The 17,980-nt window shown below is 38.5% G+C and overlaps 1 long non-coding RNA gene across 2 annotated transcripts in view; it reads right to left on the bottom strand.

The window, feature by feature from the left end:
* LOC130431835 (uncharacterized) overlaps window positions 1–16,408 on the bottom strand; it is a 47,854-nt gene extending 31,446 nt beyond the window's left edge. For both annotated transcript variants that reach the window (XR_008908340.1, XR_008908341.1), the window contains exon 1: window positions 16,213–16,408. This is a non-coding gene — a long non-coding RNA (uncharacterized LOC130431835). The remainder of the gene's footprint in view (window positions 1–16,212) is intronic.
* Between the last annotated feature and the right edge of the window lie 1,572 nt (window positions 16,409–17,980).

The following is a 17,980-nucleotide window of genomic DNA, read 5'->3' as shown; positions in this document are numbered from 1 at the left end:
CGCGATATTGTATAAACAAAACACAACGTTTTTGATAGGCTCTCGAAGATCTTGCCATTATATTATCCACACAACCATCTAAAAATACAATGGTCCAATGATGTAATGCCACGGTTTAGGAATACTCTTGGCACAAGAGCAGAAGTCAAAAGTTTAAGGCTTTCGCTAACGTCCTCAAAGATAAATCGGTCACCATTGCAAAGTGAGCATGACTGTGTGAGGAAGCTAATTTTCCTTTAAACAATAATGAACGGTGTACAGAGTCCCGTCCCTGCTATATTGTGGGTCCCCTTCTTTCTCACCTATGTCCATTTCACAATATGCCATTCTCTCATCACACCCCTCGGCCTCAACTATTCTCTGAAGCTTTTTCCAGGTTCAGCCCACCACTTTCACCTCTCTGTTCTCACTCGATGACCTGCCCCGAGGATCACCAAAGAATCCATTTAAGTGGATTTTTTACATTCCTACGCTGTCATACTAACCCTGCTGTTTACCTCGTCTTTCAGAGGAAGTTTTGGGTCTACCGGCCTCTGTCCGCCCTCCTTTGAGAATCCGAGCGGAGCTGTCAGTGACAGAACCTTTAGACTGGTTTCACAGTAGGTGCTGTTCTCACCTGTACAGGTAGTCATTAAATACTCCAACACACGACCGAGCTCTGCCCTGTCAGCACCTCTAATCCGGGAGCCTAAAAGCTCTCCCAGCCTCTTTAAACTCTTCACCCCGAGGTCCTCAAGCGCTGCTAATCCCAAACGAAACTTTTGAGGACATATGGCAAGGTAATTTGATAAGCCCCTTGTTTTTTCTTTCATTTGTTGTGGACAATTGTAGGTACCCATTCCACCAGGTAATAAAAACATTTAATGTCAATCATTTCTATGATGGCATATTTGAACACTCAGATACGCAAACATACATACACATTTACAACCTAGACAAAGATATTATCATGCATTTTGTGTGTCACTTACTAGGAAACAGACAGTGGGTTTGAGTAATGAATGAGAAACCCAAGAAGCGCAGTTACACACAAATGTACAGTACCTTGGTTGTAAAAATATCTGATTTCAGACATACATACACTCTTTACATGATTTTGGTTGACAAAAGGAACAACACGTCTCATGTCTGTGTTTATCTAAGAGGTCTAACAGGCTTTGCTGGATGTGACTTAATTAAAATTTGTCACCTTTTTGGGTGTTGTATTTGTTGCCACCAAGATTTTAAAAGGTAGCAAACAACAAACAAAAGGCTTTTTTTAAGTGAGCAATTACTATTTTTGAATCAACGAGGAAAAGTGACTGACCAATGAGATACAAGCTTTTAGTCACAGAGAAATATCAAAATGAAACTTTTTTTTAAATTAAGCTGACAGCTGAAAGCCGCATGCTTGTTATCTCTGTAGAAGTAAATTTGTTTGTTGATCAAGTTTGGCATATAATGGGAGTGAATTTGGTTATTATTTGAATATCATACGTCTAAATAGCTATTTGTTTTGCATTTGGTGCACACAGGCCTTTACTCTAAGCCAGCTAATACTCTCAACCTTCACACCTCAGGCTTACCTCTCACCTGCATCCAGGCGGTCACCCATCTCAGGTTGTGTGGGAGAGAGCGCTATTTGAAATGCGGATGCAGTTACATTAGACTTACACTTACAGCAAAGTCAGCAAGAGTTCATCCAAGCCGAGGCGAGAAGCTTCCAGATCAGTCAAGTCTGAACACAAACTGAAGAACAGAAAGCTTTGCACCCCTTTCATGAGGTTCAAATACTCTTTCAGTTGCCTAAATGAATATCTGGTTGCTAAATGTTGACATTGACCCCCAGCAAACTGCTTTTACTAATTATCTGAATGGTCTTTTTTTAAATATGAAACAAATGAAGTTTGAATGATACCTCAAGATATTTCTCATTAGTCCAAATAGTGTGTTCATGTATGGATGCCTTCAACGGTCATGAAGGTATTGACTTCTACAGGTTTGTTTCCTTCAGATTCAACAATTGCTGAACTCCCCAGAGACTGATTTCTTTATCTCCCTCTGCTGGTTACAAAACAAAACACAGAGAACTTTATCTTCAAAAGCTTGATTTAATTGTAAAAGTATTGACTTAGCTGAAGCCCATCTAGAGCAGCCATCAATATGACAGTAGTTTAATCTAATGCAAAATGCATTCAATTTCCATTACAGTTTCAGGCGAGATTATAATGTCACAAACTAAATTTAGATTAGCACACTGTCTACACCAAATATGAGCAGCGTGACGTGACGCGTCAAACCGTAAAGAATAAGGCTTTTGTCATGTTGCATCACACTGCATCCAGTTACAGTACGGACCAAATTTCTGATTATAACTGGTCCTATTGTCTTTTGTCGCTTCGCATCACGGCGCATGCATGCGGTGTAGACAGCTCAGTAAAAAGGTCCATGATCACTGATGTAGACTGCTGGACCCTGAAACTGCTCATGTCTGTAATTAACATTGAACAGACATGTATAAATACTGTAGCACTTATAAAACATTACTCTTCGTTTGAGCATTGTGACCAGTCGGACACTGGCTTAACCAATGGTGCTAGTTGGAGGCAGGCCATTCTGTTTTTTGGACCATAACCCTAACGTCAAAAAACGGTGCTTTTGGAGGCACAGAAATTAAACCTTTTTCTCAAATTACCTACAAAGGTTTGTTGAGTTTCAGTGGCGGCAGAAAAATGAAAGGGAAAGGCCAACGAGAATACATTTCCATAAGTGCACTTATTTAGGAAACACTTTTTTCCCCTGCAACAATGGAAGACTAACGTGTGGGAGGAATGAAGAAGGAAGAGATTCGCTAGTAAAAATAAACTGGAAAATAAACTCCAGCAATATTGGTGTAGGGTTGCAATGTTGAGAAAAGGGAGGTCGCTTCACAGAGGCTGTGGATGGTAAAGTGATGAGGATAATCGTGTTGCTGCTGAAATCAATCCACATAAAGAAGGCAAACAGCAGCCAGGAGATGGTCACAAAGGGTTTAGCCATAGCTTGGTGAAGCATGTGTATAAAGCAAGGAAGCCAATAACATCAATTTAAAATGCCTGGATATGTGCAGAGAAAGATAATCTTCTAAAATCAAGACCATTGAAATTGTGATAATCTCCCCAGTTACAGTTCTCTCAATAAGACTGTAAGATTGAAAGCTGAATGCTCAACTTTAACACACTTAAAGGGATGGTTCACCCAAAAATACAATTTCTGCAATAATTTACTCACTCTCTTGTCATTTCAAACCTTTATGACTTTCTTTCTTCTGCAGAACACCAAAGAAGAACTTTGTTAACTGGCCACTTTCATTGGTTTTGTGTGCAAAAGTAAATGGGCTGTTCGGTAACCAACTTTCCCCAAGATATCTTCTTTTGTGTTCTGCGAAAAAATTAAGTCATACAGGTTTGAAATGACAAGAGGATGAATAATGATGAGGGTGAACTATCACTTTAAAGGGGACATATGACACAGCTAAAACAAATATTATTGTTTGGTTTAGATGTAATGCAATGTGTATACACGATTTAAGGTTCAAAAACTCTGTATTTGTCCCGCCTTTCTAAAACGCAAAGATTTTTTACAAACCTCATTGCTGTGAAAAGTGAGGTGTGCTATGATTGGCCAGTTACCCAGTGAATAGTGATTGGTCGAATACTGCAAGCATGTGACAGTAATGTAACGCCTCTTACCATATTTGGAATTTCAGGTTCCAAGGCAATTGTGTTGACAGGCGCGACAACCTTACTTTCATTTACATTTGGGCAGTCTTAGTCAAATCATACCACAAACTGACGTAGATTTGTGGGGGTGTGGTTACAAGAGGCGTTTCTGGCAGGTCTGGGTGAGCATTCGCTTTTAGATAGAAAGTGTATTTTGTTCAGACACTCAGATTTTACGTGTCTAATACATGGCCAACTTCTAACACACCATATGACCCCTTTAACATTGTGCTTTCAATATAACAGTGTGCTTAATCAAACACAATCAATGCCAGAGTCAAATGTAGAATAAAAAAAATCTGAAGTTAAATTTACATAAAGCAAGTACATGCCATTGACCCTGAGGTTATAATATATTTTTTTAAGTGTAATTTCTCAACAAAGTCACAATGCGTTGTAGTAAACGGAATGTTTTCTTGCTGTAGGGCAGACATATAAAATGACTTAGCCTGTGTGACGTCATAAAACCAACAAAATCTAACAATTTTGATAGCTTGTTTACATAAAATGTCTTATCATTTGAAAAACATTTAAGCGTGACGGATGTATTAGTAATACAAAAGCCGCATATATGTCAAAACCTCACATCATCACACCTATAATTATAAATGCAGTAGACAAGTTAGAGTAAAACTAACCAGAATACTGATCCTTCTGCAAGATGGTGTTCATATGAAAAGAGGCATGATGGGATGTGGGACCAGAGGAAGTATCATGTATCTGTGTGTGTGAAGGTGAGTAACATACCCCTCCTCTCACCTAAATATGTCTGAACGATGCTCCGTCCCTCAGGTGATCTTCTCAAAGAGGCGCCTCTCCTTTCAATTCTCCTTCTTTCTCCTTCACCTGCGCCAAATCTTAAGACTTACTCATTCACCTGCCTGACTCACTGTGAAAGGGCAAAAGCGTGTATGACAATAGCAGGCCTGACTGCGTCTCTCCCCAGCCACAACGATTTAACACTCTCTCTCCTGTGAGCCTGGGAAAGGAAGTACACCTGTAATTCTAGCCGAACTCTCAAAGTTAGGCTCTCAGTTAAACCGCTTCAGAGGTCTGCTCCTCTGCCTTAAACCTAAACTAAGATCACTGCAATGTGTACTAAGCTTATGATTGAAGCAATACATGGTGCAATATTACACAACAGCAGTCTATAGGCCAGAGGTCAGACAATTCTGAAAGGTTGTCTGTCCACCTCCAGAGGTCAAACTCAATAGCATAATTTAGCCTTAAATGCTATAAACATAATAATGATAATCATGGGATATAACAGAATATTGTTTTTATAATATGTATAAAGTGTGGGTAGGGGTGTGACAATATACTGTTAGATAATATACTATTGACAAAAACAGTTTAACTTAAAAACATTCTCATCAATATTGTGTTAATTCTACACGTGATGACATGGTAAGTTATTTGGCAACCATTTTGCCTTGCAAATGTTAATGGTTACGAACTCTCCAAATGCAAAATAAACACATTTAAAGAGGAATTATTATCATCATTTGTTTATTTAACATTTCAGTCGATATTGTGATACAATTGGTAACAAGATTTATTTTAGCCACAATAATAATTGTGTTGTGAAAATCTGATATTGTGACAGCCCCAGGTGAGTGTGTGTTGGGAGGCGTCGTTTATCTTAAATTTAATATTCTTTCACCAAAATGTTTTGGTGAACTTAAGAGTTAAATTGGTGAGTTTGAAAACTGCCACATACAAAATGAACAGAGTTTTCTGTCCCAAGACACCAGGGTTAAAACTCACTAGTCTAGGAATTAACAATCATAAATCCAGTTTAAACACTTGCGCCTCAACTCACACATCTGTCATCTATACTCAACTATATGTCAATGTGGCACCCGACTCACAATCCAGCATTTCCTTTTATGAAAAGTAACAAGATCTAAAGAAAACATGATGTAAAGAGAAGAGCGTGTGAAGAGAGCCAAGGAAACTTTTTTAAAGGGTGTAAATTGAAACTGCCATTTTGAGGCATTCATTTCCTGGGGTATTTGAGTAAATATTATTAAGATATTTCTTAGTGTTGCGCAGCCAATCCATCATGCCTCGCAAAGTTCAAATATTAGCTCACTTGATTCACTTTGTCATACTTAGTCATTTTGATTTTTAAGGCTGACAGCTTTCCTCCCTAGCAACCAGTTCTGCTGCACCAGAGAAAAAACATTAACACCCTCAAGTTCTCCCCACCACAGGCGGTTTCATGCCAGAGGCAAAGAGAAATAAATGAACAGCTAGATGAAAACAGCTACCATGACAGACACGGCTAACTTAGGCAGCCCAATCTCTAGCACACATTACACAGGTGCAGAGAATATTAACATTGGCTTCACACTGTACCTGCTGAGAGCCTGTGGAACAAGGCCCAGGAACAGTAGGTCCTGATGGAGCTACGAAATGACTAACGCTGTTTGTTTTCTATGTGCAGTATTGAGTTCCAAATATTATCTATTAAGTTCGATAAATCTGGAAATGAAAATCCCATTCTCATAACACCGCAATGGAAACGGATCCTTTAAGTGTAATTCCAACAGCTTGATGTTCCGTTTCTAAAGCCTCTCCTGGGAGTCTACAGAGGGATTCAATGACTGCACAGTGCATTACTAACAAACCACCCATTGCGAAAAAATAATATACGTTTTATCTTTCTTACCATAGTATGACCAAAAGATTCATAACGGACAACCTTTACACACAATTACCAGTTTGGTCTGTAGAAACAGTTTGTTTCAGTGCATTAATTTTAACACATGCACACAAAGTAGAGCTGCACAATATATCGCATTATTCAAAATGTTGCCGATATTCATATTTCAATGGTTGGTATTAAATTGTCAGATTAGTTTTTATGTACTGCATCAGTGAAACATGTCTGTTTACTTTCATTTAAAAGTTTACGTTGCTGTTTTAGTTTATTTTTCAAAGGGGTCATATGGCCGAATACCTGTTTTTCTGTGTCTTTGGTGTGTTTTAAATTGCCCATGCATGTATTAGACACAGTGTCGGAACGAAAGATTCATTCTATCTAAAAGCAAATGCTCACCCAAGACCTGCCTGAAACCCCTCATGTAACCACACCCCCAAAAATGTACGTCAGTTCGTGGTATGATTTGACTAAGTCCGCCCAAATGTATACGCAAGTTAGGTGTGCGTACCTGTCAGTACAATTGCTTTGGAACCTGATATTCCAAATATGGTAAGAGGTGTTACATTTCCGCCACATGCCTGCAGTATTCGACCAATCACTACGCACTGGTTAACTGGCAAATCATAGCACACCTCGCTTTTTAAAAAAGCAAAAACATAAACAAACGTTACTGCTCATGCATGCTTTTGTGGGCCAAACACAACTTCCGGTACACATCTGCAAAAGACAGAGTCCCTGCAAATTATTTCTCAAAACAAGGAAAAGAAATAAGTTAATTACATTAGCTAGCTAGCAAGTTAAAAGTATGTCTAGCCAGTATTATTTGGGGTTAGCAGCACAAGAACTGTTGAGAACTTGGCTAAACTTAAATGCGACAAAGTGTTTATTTAATAAAACTTATATATGTCAAGTCACATTTTTATTCTTAATACATCTATTATACATTGAAATACAATATAAATTATGATTAATACAATATAAACAGTTATAAATATACTAACAAGACAGATCAACAAACCTAGAACTGAAGTTAAGTTTGAGCCAGGTGCGTGCGTCAGATGAAACGGTCTATATAATTATTATAAATGTGTCCTTTTATCCATTGTAAAGTCCCTCCTCATTGCATTATCTTTGGTTACATTCAAGCCTCCTTCACAGCGACATCAAGCTACACCTTTTTTAGTGTATTTACTATCCCCACATACTTGTATCTCCATTTTCATGATTTTCTTTAAATATAAATCATTAATATTGGTCACCCTGTTTGAATGGTCTTCATGTTTGTTTGTGGGTTTTTGGAATATTTAATTGATTATAAAATGAGGTTATTACCTTTGACAAAACATTGTTTAATTATTGATCAAATGCAGTGTCTTTTATTTCCTGTAAAGTGGCAATTGTGGAGATACAAGCTTTCAACAATATGCGACATCCAGCGGTGAAAATTACAAACGGTGCTTTTAAACCATTGTCATATTGCACTGTATCCTAACATTATTAAGAAAGTTTTCACATATCGCATTTCTCTTCAATATGATGCAGTCTCAAAACACAAAGTGATTCCACATTTATGTCTTCCCATGTATGGAATCACATAGGCGTTTGTAGGCTATCATTAGGTTTCAGTTATAGCTTGCGTTTTCTAGCTATGGGTAACACTACACTATTAAACTTCTCAGTCACAACCCAAATCTGTAACAGGTGATAGACAAACCGCAGAATTCATGTTGTCCTTCACATTTAAGTGCTTGTCAGAAGGAATACGCCGGCACAAAGCCCTATCCGCAAGAGGAACAAAAATGCCTTGCAGTCCATCTCAGGCGTTTTTTATAGAGCTCTGATCCCAAGCAGGGCAAGGGAGATAATTGGCCAATGGATATTTCAGACGCTCGGCTCTCTAAGTTCCAGCTTTCCAGGTCCAGGCCGACCGGAAGCAAGGGCTTCTGGGATAGATTTATATGGGTTCTGGCCTAAATTGCACATGTCAGGGTCGACTCTCTCTAATATTAATATTAATTCCTTTTGGAATGGAAGCTGATTCTGGCAAGCCTTGCACGTCTGGAGTTCTAAGTAGTTTTCCATGAGTGTAAGGCATAACTGAAGCTTTGGAGATATGATGACAAAAACCGCCCCTCTCTCCTTCGCCTTTACTATTCTTTTATGTCTTGCTACTCCACCTCGCAGGCTTTTTATAAACGCCACAATTTCCTCGGTTCCTTCACAAGGGGCCGCAAAACATTAATCTGGTGTATTAGTAACAAGACTCAAAATCTGCTGGTCTCACTTGTTATTTTAGGGAAAATAAACCTTTCACAAAGCTAAGAAAAACAACAATAGACAGAAAAGTATTGGAACACGATATTATGGGGTATAATAGGTGCTTTCTAGAACATCTAAGCACATCCAAGTCCTCATTATAACATCTAGCAATCTTTGGCTACATATGTACAGAATTACTGGAAAAAATGTCCAAAGCAGGAATTTCCCTACACATGGTTCATTACCAAACTCTCGACACGTTCAGGAACAACATTTTAAATTTAGTACAGGTATGCAAAATTTCTCATAAAGTACCTCCCTCCTTATCACCACTAGGCTCAAACCTTCAGGATAGAACCCTCACTGCTCAGTTGGTTTTGACATTCCTTCCTATATAATTTTAGCTAAAAATATGAGATCAGTTGACTGAATATATAAAGTAACTCTAGCTTAAGCCACAGGCCTGCTTCTGATCTGTCCCCAAGTAGCCTGATCGCTCATAAACACAAGCGCTTTGACTTCATTTACAGTATCCCGGCAGCCAAAGACATCATTATACCCGATCCCACGTGTGCCAAGAAGTGCTTATTCAGATTTAAGGCAGGAGCCCTGTACTAGCGCAAGAAGCAAGACCGCACACCTACTCCCCACACAGTACGCACATTTCACCAGCTCTCTTATAAGACAATTAACAGCTGTATATCAACAAAGCACACGGTCCTCTGCCAAAATCTTACTGATGTATGCATTGGAAGCCATGGATGAAACGTGCTCATTTCTTAGTCTTGTTTAAGTGTGTAGACCACAACACTTGAGAGGGTTGCTTGTGTTTTGTTGCTGAAGAAAACCATTGTGTTTTGTCAATGTTTGTTATACATATTTGGAGAGGTCAGCGAGCAGGTGAAGGAACTTATGGTCACATGATTACTTACTTAGCCACATTTTTGATCTCATACACAGTACTCGGTGTGTTCACCGAAATCTCTGTCAGCTCTACAAGCACACACATTGCTTTCGCAAACAAGCAATGCAAACATATGCTGAGCCTGACCTGAACACCTCAATGAGCCAAGCCTGGCTAACTTTGGGAATCTGTTGCTTCTCAAGGAATGCTAACAGCCACGCTCATTTAACAGAACGGTCAAAGCCACTTTGCGCTCCAATATATCTTCATTAGGCTTCGTTAACTTCCAATTCTGAAAAAAGCCTTATGCGCACATTTTTGCGCCGTCCCTCGCGCTGCTTCCTCTCCTGGCAGGATGCGAGTTCAGCTGGGAACTGATCCCTATGCAGAAACAATGGCTGAGATGCACGTGAGAACAGGCCAGCTGCGTTTTGAGCGGAGAACCACGGGAAATGCAGGAAATGATGGGCTCCTGAATAGAGCTCAGACACAAGGTACTACTGTGTTCAACACTTGCAGCAATTACCACTAAACATGGCGAGGGATAAAACACACTCAAACATGAAATGTGACCCTGTACAACAAAACTAGTCTTATGGGTCAATTTTTCGAAATTGAGATTTGAATAATACATTGATGTATGTATATTGGTTGTTCAGGGTTGTAACTGGCAAAGATACAACAGTTTAAAACTCTGTAATCTGAGGGTGCACAAATCTAAATATTTAGAAAATTGCCTTTGAAGTTAGCATTTAGCATGCCATCCACTCACAATAAAAGGTTTTTATATTTAGGGTAGGAAATTTACAAATTATCTTTATAGAACATGCTCTGTACCTAATATCCTAATGATGTTTGGCATCTATCAGTTTGACCCATACAATGTATTTCTGGCTTTAAATAAATAAAATTGTTCCTGTGCATCTTAAGACTGATTTTGTGATCCAGGGTTACTAATAGATCTGCCGTCCATAAAAATAACTTTTGGGTAAACTTGAATTTTTTACAGATCAATATCTGCATTTAAAAATACAGAGTTACATGTTTCAGTTTATAGAAAATACTTCAATTATTATGTTTAATTGCTCTTGTTGTTTATTGTACTTATGAAAATTATTTTTAATTCGCTTGAACCATCTTGTATGTTTCAATATTTGAACAAACCTCTTCTCTTCTTCTGCCGTACAACTGGCATAACCTCCAAAGAAAAAAAAATCTATGGTATTCCCTGCCATTTCACAGGAATGGAGAGGACAAACAAAAAACATCTGGAAATAGCAAAAAGGTAAACAAATCTTCAACATTAAATATTCTAAGCACCATTATGTTATATTTGTTTTCATCTCAAACATTGAAAGCTTGAGAAACCGTTTTTTCCCAAAATAATGCAAACAGCCCTCCATGGGAAAACTAACAAAATTTTTTGGGGAATTATGACAGCCTATCTTTCTGCACAGAGCAACCATCATTTTTTAAAAGCATAATATATAATACATATGTTTAATTTAAATGAAAATTTAGTCACGACTGCCCAATGCAGGATTGCTGAAAGACATTGCTCAGTCTAATAGTTATTCCAAAATGTGCAATCCATCATTTATCTCTCCATGAAAGTTACATTACATATTAACAACTATATTATATAAACCAATGTGGTAATTAAGTTGCTTCTCTGAAATCTAAACCTAGCTCAGAAAATCTTGTGGTAAACTTAAACTACAGGAGTAGACCACGCTGCAGCTCGAAGCATGGCCTGGACAATTCTGAACATGAACAGTAATAAAGTTAGCCAATAATGTAAACAGGGTTGTTCCAAAACATGACAAGGATTCAGAGTGAGACAGATTGAAGCACCAACCATTTTGAAGGAGATCTTTAATTTGACAAAAGTTATTAAAAAAAGCTGATAGAGAAAGTGACGGGCACACATTGTTTTTCGCAAATTTTAATGCCAAGTAAAACTTTCTAAACATAATTATCAAAACAAGCATTTACAAATCTAAATTATTTTAACTTGACACTTCAGCTTGTTCCAGTAGGAAATCAATAAGCCACTGTAACACCAACTTTGGTCAGATAATACAAATAAAAGTGCGGCGACATCTTTGTCCTATTAGAGCAGCCGTAGTGCTTCAAATGGGAGGGGGAGGGATGGATGGATTGAGCTGTTGGTTGCAATATGCAACCTCACTTGCATCGGTGTTTCATGCATTCTTACTTCTTTACAATGTTAAACCTGCTGGCTTCTCATGCTTGACATGGTCAACATGTCAAAAAACGACTTGGATGTCTTATGTAGTATTTCTGTGCTCAATACACTGCCCCAGCATTCATATAGGTTTCGGAAAGTTTTTTTCGAACATGAAGATCTGTTTCGTAACAATTTTTCTTGACTCTTATTGGGCAATTCTCTGAGAAAAGCACACCCACGACAAGGCGAAAGAAATAGCCCCTCCACGCATCAACCCACTGGGGAAGAAGACCCGCCTGCCATCAAGATTGGCTGTGCTATGGGCCTGCAGCTGCAGCTCATTACTCTTGCGATAGAGAGAGAAGTCAAGGCGAGTTGGTTTTTTCACAGCATTTCAGTGATGGATGTTATATAAACGGTGAATATAATTCTGTATTTGGAGATCGTTTGAAACTCATAGATGGAGCGGTCCCAGTCCCAAAAGATACCGGACATGAACCGCATGCGGTAAGTGAAACTAAGTCATATGTCTATGTTTTGTTGGCAATCGGCGAGTATGTGCATTATGTAATCCCCACAAACTAATACTGAATCAATAGTCATGCAGGGGTAATGTATTGCGATGATGTATTGTGTGCTAGTGATTTAGTTCCTCCCCCCGCACTCCCCCAGGAGGTCGTATTTTTCTGGAAATAATCGTACAGGTGTCTCTATCTTTTATAAATGTGATCAAACTAAATACTCTTCAAAGATAAAAAGTATGCAATACTACTCTATAGGTACTCAAGCTTAATATGAGATTGGCAGAAACTGTGTGTTATGGCAGTTTTGACAGAACATAGGTCTTGGCAGTTGGCTATTTTAAAGCCTCCTGTTCTCAATGGGATTATACCCGCTGTCTTCATATTGGCCCGACTGAAAAGGCACCAATGAGTCAGTCTACTTGTTTTCAGCATTTAAACTTGTCACGCTTTTAAATAACATTACAGTTAAGATACATTACAGTGTTGTGCTTGGCTCTAGACAAGATCAGCTATAAGCGCTTGGTGTAAAAGTCTGGCTCACTTAGAGTTCTGTTGATGGCTTGCTGGCCTACTGGCCTTGAAACTTTGCCTCTCTCTTTAGTGCTAGGGAGCTTGTGCATCAAACAAGCTTCATGTTTGGTGGAGTTTCTTAGGCTGTCATTACTTGGCCATGTAGACGGAATAACCAGGACACAGAAAGACATAGACATAGAGCACAGGCATATAGCAAAAATCTATGTCACCTGGCCAGGCATAAACAACCTACACTCAGCCGCTCCAACACCTCTACTAATCTGTTATGATGAGAGTAAGAGTATGCGGTGGATCCCCTGAGTTTAGGTTATTTAGTCCAATGTAAACTCATGCTCTGATTTCCTTTTCCATTAACGTTCTATGGAACACCTTTTAATATACACATAGGGACAGTCAACAAGCAACCAGTACCATAACATTTTTGTACGTTTATAGTAACATAACTTTTCATTTATGTCATATCAAAGTGTCATCAGGTTAAGCATTTTTAAATGCAAAAATAATACTGTAAGTGATACATTAATATACAATAATACTGTAAAAATATAGTGTATAATGATTTTTGTTGCTAGTGTTCCTGAAGTTCAAAGTTCAAAGGAAGCACGACAAAGGTCATGGGTTTGATTTCCATACATAAAATTTATACATTCATTTAAGTCCCTATGGATAAATGCGTTTGTCAAATGTGAAAATATAAGCATCTTAAAAAGATTTCTTCATCACTACTGATTGTTTATTTTTTAAAAGTATACATTAAATGTTCGGTGTTCAAAGCCGTATCATTGTCTCGTACCCTGATTCGCAGAGTAAATAAGTACATTATTCAGAAGAGAATCATTCAGAAAAGAAGTTTGATGCTATTTGCTTTTAAAACACGTAAAGATACGTACAGTAACCTGCAAATCACTGCTGTGCTTCTGAAATCTCGTATCTCCATATTTCATGATTTTTATTTTTTGCCATTAATCATTATTATTAGTCACCATTTATGTTTGTCACTGGGTTTTGCAAATATCTGTCCAGTAAAAGATATTAAAAAGTGCTTGTCAACTTTGACAACAAAGTATTTAATCACTGAAAAAGTTTCCATTTTCGGAAAAACAACAAATTTGGACAAGTTTTCAGAAGGACAGAGTTGAATTGTATGTTTAAAACAGCGATGGCAATAGAGAGGCGATCTACGTGAAAAATTGCGTCATTAGCAGAAGTTACTTAGACTTATGAATAACAGCCATCATAACTGTTATAAGAGGATGTTATGGCCTTTTTAAGAAATAAACATAAATTAAAGTGATCTCAGATCTGCACCTTGAGGTTACCGTACTGTACATGTTGAACTCTGAAGCCCACAAAACTGGCTACTACACCTGAAAAGGTCCAGTTATCACAAAACTATGCGAAAACAAGCTGTATAAAATGGACGCACTGATGGTAGATATTGTTTAAGCCTCAATGCCACTTGTTTTCAACGGCAAGAATCCATTGCTTAACACAGACACCTTTCATTTAGTAGACACTGCGACACTTGTACTACATAGTGTAAGCGCTTAGCTGAGCACAGCTAAATGTGAAAATGATCAAAAGCTCATGATGACAGACTTGTCTCCTCCTGTTCCTGAATTGCTGGCCATCGGGAAAAATAGATTATCATCAGCTGTCTAAAAGGTGTTAGAGGCCAAGTAGCACTACAGTTAAATAAACTATCTGCTTCCTTCCTATACTTCCCCGAATGATTGCATACAGCAACAAACTCTCCCACACTCAACAACAACAGCACAGGCTTACCCACAAACAAACCACAGACACACTTTATGCGCATAACAGCGGATAAGTCTGAACTAAATTCAGAAACTTTTCAAAAAGTTACGTAAACACCATCCCATTAACCAGACAGATACGAGCCTGGTTTTATTATGGGTGTCAAAGAGTTTTCACTTTGTTCTCAATAAAACCTGTACTACCAACCAATCAAAATTAACTGTTAAAAACACATCCAGTGTTATGCGATTTGAGAGCGCTGGGGTTTGTGCACATGTGACACTGAAGGAAGTTTACACTGTGATAGTAACAGGGTTGAAACTAGGCCCGTGTGCCGAGCAGCCGACGGCTTGTCTCAGGGCAGGTCTGCTTTCGAGCGTCAGTGGTATTGTTTCAACGGCAGATCTGTCAGAATCTGACATACCAGTCTGACATTAATAAGGTATTATTATTACTCATTGTTAAGAAGTTGAATATGTTAAATGAATGGTAATTACTTGGCATGTGTCATGGCCTGGCAGCCACCATCAGCATCTCAGGAGCACGTCAGGACATGTTCACGTTTGTCACTAGGCCTGATAACAATGAAGCCTAGAGGCTATAAGGGACTTATTAACGCTGCTTGCTAAGGCAAGCATCACCATTGTTGCTTATGCATAGGGTCGGGGCATTCTCGAAAGTCATAAATCACTCACACCATTTATTTCTACAAAGATGCATGTTGGCTTCAATGGTGCAGCTTATGGGTGAGTTTTCAAACGGTTCACCGAAAAATCATGACTGGGGTCACTTTGGTGGTTGTCAATACATTGACGATAAAACACAACTCTGCAACACAAATATGCCAATCACATTTACAATTTAATAGAGTAACTACATTATTAAAGATTCAGATTAGATTGCTATATTCACCACAAAACAGCCATCAAAAAAGCATGTTCAAAGCCTGGAAGACCGCCTTCACCACACACCTCCTATTAACTGGGATGAGAGTGTTGCACGGCTTTAATTACAATACATTTAAAAAGCGTACTTGGTTATGCTCACATTGCACCAGTGTATCCTATGTGCCATCAGCACCTTAGCAACAGCATAGCAACGCCCTGGCAAAAAGCCAGCTTGGCAGTCTTAGCATTGTGGCAGGTGGTTTAACACATCCAGGAACTCAAAATGCAGAAATTTTGTGTAAAACAAGGTCATTGTGGAAAATACATCAAATAATAGCACAAGGGGGTTTTGTGGGGTGACAAATTGTTTTGATATAAACAATGTTAGGCATGCAGAGCTACAAACTGCTGAAAATGACGTTAGCTAATTTTTTTGCCTATTTTTAGAAAGTACGCCACATTTACCTTACGTTACATTTAATCTACGTCATAGATTTTTAGATATACATTGCAAATACAAACACAGACAGCTTTAATTTAAGTATGTTAAAATACTGTAAAGAATAACAATAGAATAATTATATACTACGCTTTAATGAGGAGATAAATAACGCAAACGTAAATACAAAACAACAATACTTGATTTGTTCGTTACATCCACGAAATATTACAATGAAATTTGGGGTACTATGTGTGTTTTGATGTCATGTTGTTTGATTCACTTGGTTACAATGTGTTTAACGTTACCTGCAGATCTTCCTGGCCGGTGAAAAACGACGTGATACCTTTATAGGATTGTTTTAAACTGCTTGTAGGTAAATGTTCAGTTCATCCTCTTGTTGTTTTGAAGATCCTCGTTGCTGTTTCACGAAGTGAGGAACCGCTCCAAACGATTCAGTGCTGTTCAAATGATTCACACTGAATCACGAACCGAGTCACCAGCTTTGAAGAGTCAATTTATAAGAATCCAACTCGGCAATTCTTTCGGAAACTGGGCATATTTTTCTAAAATAATGTTAAATTATAATTGTATGTTTTTGTGAAGCAAACCTGATCTCAGGCCATGAATTAAACATAAAACAGCCTACAAGATTATTTTCATCTTGATGTAAAACTTCTTGATTCCTTCAGCATGTCATAATGGTAAATGGATGAAATTTTTTTTGCAGATAAAACAAAAATTTGGTAAGTAAACTGTGCACCCCAGTTCATACCTTTATCTGTATTAGCCTACGTCATTTAGTAGCGAAAATGTATTACATCATTTCTTTATACAAAATGTATAAAAAGTAATATATCTATAACATTAGTATGGTCTTTTGTACTCTTTATTTTCTGGTTAGTTCGCTCAACAGTGTACATTTTGGGTCCATGTGGTGCTGCATGTGCATTACAGATATTTCCCCGTGTGTGCTCCCCCTTTCCTTCCGGTGCCTGAATATGATCCGTGGCTATGAAATGGGTATAGAAAATAAGAGACGTGAGAAAAGTCAGAAGGTCTACAGAAAGTCTTGCTGATAAAGGCTTCCTATTACAGGGGACCAGTGAGGTGAGGGCAAGTGGAAACACAACTTCCTACCCAGGCCTGTCAATCACATTGAGTTAGGGGTCTACACAGATGACCCAAGTTAAGGAAAAGGTCTACTGAATCCATGCATTGAGGAATTCACAGAATTGTTGGACCATATGGAAAGAGACTGTCTGGGAAATAAGACTAAAGGGCAAGAGCCCTGAAACAAACAAGAGGTACCAAACCTTAAAGGATTGATGTTGGGCGGAAGAACTGTACATTTATGCTGAAAGTGTAAACCTAAAATAAATAAATAAAAAGTAAATTAGATATAAAACTAAGGTGATTTTGGATTGACTATGCCAAATGTAAAAGAGTGAAATGTCTCTCCTCATATCTGTACCAATCATTCCACTTTTACACAAATCTCAGAGTGAAACACCTGGACCTCTGTGAAAATATTTGGCCTGCAAAGGGTTGACTGCTGCAGGGCCCCATCTCAATAGCATCCTTCACTCTCATAATCAGTCTAAAGACATTATCCACTTAGTGGAGATGAGCTGAGGGGCTGCAGGGGATACGCTGACTGCGTAACAGAGTTAGTCTAATGGCCGCCAAAGAGGGACCAAGATGAGTTTCAGTTGGGTTGGAGGATGGGGGGGCTCTGGGGAGAGGGGGTCTCCCTATGGGCCTGCTAATCTAATGCTTGCGTGGAGGTTTTGATATCACACTCATTTGGTGACAACAGCTTTTATAAGCTCTGTTGACAAGGTGCAGCCTAATGCAAACAGCCATTTGTCTGCCCCGAGGCACTCAGAGAAGAGCGGATGAGGACAGACTGAGTATGAGAGAATGGCAACGTGTTTTGGTGTGTGACTTAAACATACTTTTTATCAAATTTGAAATAGTTGTGTTCATTTTAGTGTATTAAAAATGGACAATGGTTTTGTAATTGGCAAGTGAGGCAAAACATATTTAAGTGGGGCCTTGAAATACAAGAGCAAA

This window comes from Triplophysa dalaica, chromosome 11, assembly GCF_015846415.1.
Source record: "Triplophysa dalaica isolate WHDGS20190420 chromosome 11, ASM1584641v1, whole genome shotgun sequence".
NCBI classification, from domain to species: domain Eukaryota; kingdom Metazoa; phylum Chordata; class Actinopteri; order Cypriniformes; family Nemacheilidae; genus Triplophysa; species Triplophysa dalaica.
This window is presented reverse-complemented; position numbering and strand designations above follow the sequence as displayed.